This window comes from Geotrypetes seraphini, chromosome 8 (assembly GCF_902459505.1).
Source record: "Geotrypetes seraphini chromosome 8, aGeoSer1.1, whole genome shotgun sequence".
Taxonomy (NCBI): Eukaryota; Metazoa; Chordata; class Amphibia; order Gymnophiona; family Dermophiidae; genus Geotrypetes; species Geotrypetes seraphini.
In genome coordinates, this window is record NC_047091.1 from 118,407,462 (window position 1) to 118,411,192 (window position 3,731).

Sequence of the window (3,731 nt, forward strand, 5' to 3'; positions counted from 1 at the left end):
CAAATCCATCTCATACATATTCATGGTGGAGATCCTGAAAACCATACCTGGCTCTGGCTCTCGAGGACCGAAATTGCCTACCACTGCACTAGGCCACTAGGTTTCAATTGTCACAGTTGGTGGGAACCCCAGCTGAGTTCACTGTGAGGTAACAAATAGCCCTCCTTAATTCCACCTGGTGGTGCAATTAAGCTATCGTTTGGGTCATTTGACTCCTAGCAAGGCGGGTCCCTGCTGGTTTCCTGAAGCCTTAGCGGGAATAGGGAGGCTGAAAGCAATGTTTACCTGCGGAAAGGACAAGCTGCTTAACTTACATGGCTGTAACAATTTTGGATTGTTCACGTTATTCTTTCCATGCAACTTCTATCCTAGCTTGAGTGGGTGTAATTATGTTTGATTTAATTTCTTTGAGAGTAAAAGATGTTGCAGCCTGTTTATCTCCATACTGGTATCATTGTTTGCTAATGTTAGTTGCATAATAGGTGTCAAAGATAATTAAACTATAGGGGTGGGACCGAATAGGATAAAGTGTGTGGGGAAAAGGAGGTTGGGTATAAATTGAATCATTCAAAGTAAGGGCAGGTGTAGGTCCCCATCTTAACAGTCCTATTATTTGCTTAACAGTTTTCGTAAACAGGGAAGATGAAGCCCAAAATAGCTTCTCCGAACTAACCACGGAGGAACCGTGGCCCTTTCTGGAGTGAAATAGGGTGTAGCTATGGGAGGCCCTAAAATGTCCCGAGAAAAGGGAACAGTTAGAGCAACTGAATGGTGGGATTAGGTAGCCCGAGAGCCCGTCTCGACGGGTGAACCTAATGCGGAGCCGGTAGCCTGTCGTAGGCTGGGGAAGTTAGGAGGCAGGAGATTGGCTGGCGGGTCTTTCCCGCCATTGGGAAGACCTGCTATTGGAGGGCCACGGCCGAGGAGGGTGTCGGGAGGGGGGAGAGTTAAAAGCCGGGGCTTGGGAGGACTCAGGGCGTACCTGGTCATCTGAGGCGGCTTTCCCGCTCGCCAGCCCTTTGGGTCCCAGATAGGAGGGCAGGATAGTAGTGACTTGGTGCAGTATCCCGAGCTACTGGCTGCTGGGCTCATCAGGGGATGAGTGGTGGGCTGACTGGGAGCCATGCCTGGTGGGTCAGGTGACCCTGGAGAATGGGGCATGTGGGGGACATGCCACCTCTCAGATCCTTGCTAGCATGGCGGGGTCAGGGGCCATAACTTTGCTTAAGGTAGTTTGGGAATTTTGTGTTATCATGTTAATATGATGTTTATATATTTATTAATGTGTAATTTCCAATAAACAGGGCTGTGACTAATTTTCACCATAAGTAGAGTTTGTGTTTTTGTTAGAAGAAAAAGGGTAGTGGGGTACAGGTTAATGGATGTATTTACTATCCAGGTTCCGCTGTTATTGAACTTGGTTCTTTATCTTGCTTGCTCTTCCTAGAGAATACATCAGAAGTCACCCAACTGCAGAGCCAGGCTTGCAAGAAGAGAGTTGAAATAATTTCTGGTGTGGGAGAGGTGGGAAATTGCTCTGAAAGTTCAGTTTCTCTTTTCTGGAGATGAAAAACCTGCTTAGTCCTGATTCTGTAGTGATCCGGCAAACCTACCTCCTCTCAAATAGGCTGGCTTTGTGAGAGAAATAAGCGGATATGTGTTTATCGCATCTGCTCTTCATTATTGTAGGGCTACAATCGGACCATTGTGAAGCGAGGCTTTGACTGGTCCTAGGAAAAATGGGTTCATTGTAGGTTACAGCAGGGTAAGAGAAGTCCTGCACAGTTACACAGACACCACTGCCGAGTGTCAGTAAACTCAAATACCTTAAACTCTCCAGGCTGGATGGAGAGAGACCAGCTGATGAATTCTTTAATAACACACAGACTCTATTTTCTGTTTTACTTCAGTGGGAATTGCTTGTGAAAGGCAAGGTAGCATCAACTGAAGAAAAAAAAAAAAAAAAGGCAGCACCAATACTCAAGCTTAACCTGGTAAGAGAAAGGAGAGTTCCCTGCTCTGAAGAGCTTACCATGGAATTAGAAGCAAAGGGAGAGAAGGGGGAGGGGGGAGTTCAGGAACTCATGTAATAATAATGCAGCCATGTAATAATAATGCGGCCATGTAATAATAATAATAATAGTTCATTCCATGCAAATGGGAAGAACTTTACTTTTGTTCCAGCCCCCGCCTGGAATCTGGACTACACAAAAGCTTCTGGAAGAGAAAAGACACTATTATTAGTGGTATAGATATTAGTACGCAAGTGCTGAGAACAACTATGGAGTCCTTTTATCAAGCCGCGCTAGCGGGGTTAGCGCGCCAGACATTTCATCACGCGCTAAAAAACTAACGCCTGCTCAATGCAGGCATTAGCGGCTAGCACGGCAGGCGGTTTAATGTGCGGTATTACGCGTGTTAAACCCCTACCACAGCTTGATAAAAGGACCCCTATGTTTATTGGCATTTGATATACCACTTTGTTTTCCCTATCTGTCCCAGTGGGATCACTAGAAAAAATCAAAAGCTCTTTAAAAAGTTTCTTGTATAAGGACGCATTTGAGACATAGATAGGATAATTCGTCTATCATTAATGCTTATGCTCTAATTCTAATACCTAATTTTAATCAGATCTTATGTATAGGTCGAAATCTTCTTTACCTTCTCCTCTAGGCTTATCCATGCTTTCATGATTATTCTTTGTTACCCTCCAGATCAGTGGTAGGGAACTCCGGTCCTCGAGAGCCGTATTCCAGTCGGGTTTTCAGGATTTCCCCAATGAATATGCATTGAAAGCAGTGCATGCAAATAGATCTCATGCATATTCATTGGGGAAATCCTGAAAACCCAACTGGAATATGGGTCTCGAGGACCGGACTTCCCTACCCCTGATCTATGACAAAAAAGATTATCACCCCTCCCCCATAATTATACGGGGTTCTTGATTATAGTCTGATAGAATTACAACTCTTGATTAGGAAGGAGAATCCCCATCTCCCTGTATTTGAGCTGCCCGGTCCAGCTCTCAAGTCACAAATGTCTACTTTTATCTCACAGATCCTGCCTGCGATTTCAAAAGTCTTATAAAAAAAAAAAGTGTTTATTTAGCGCAGGAATAGGGAACTTCGGTCCTCGAGAGCCGTATTCCAGTCGGGTTTTCAGGATTTCTCCAATGAATATGCATGAGATCTATTTGCATGCACTGCTTTCAATGCATATTCATTGGGGAAATCCTGAAAACCTGACTGGAATACGGCTCTCGAGGACCGGAGTTCCCTACCCCTGATTTAGCGGGTTTAACGATACTAAAACAAAAGTTGAACCAGACAGAAAGAACATACAGGTGAGCCAGGAGATCTAACCCCTCCACCCCCCCCTCCCCCACTGCACACCTTTCAAGTAATGGTGCCCACCCCTTAGGAGGTGGCACACCTGGGCCTCGGTGCTCTGTGCTTCCCTAAAAGGACAGATACAGCTGCAGTGTTTTGCACAGCACATCTGTATTCCCAAGTACATTCATATTTTGGAAAGAAAAGGGGGGGAGGCGAAAGAAACCTTCCCAAAAAGTGAAATTGCAAAATCTTGTAGTTGGGGGTGGGGTGGGGGGTTGTGTTTTTGTTTTTCCGACTTGCTGCCAACTCCATGGAAAAGGCAGGCGGGAGGCTCTTCTCCTCCCCCCCATCCCTCGCCTGTTTCCATTTCACAGATGATCTGTAGCCCAAATTCAGAAG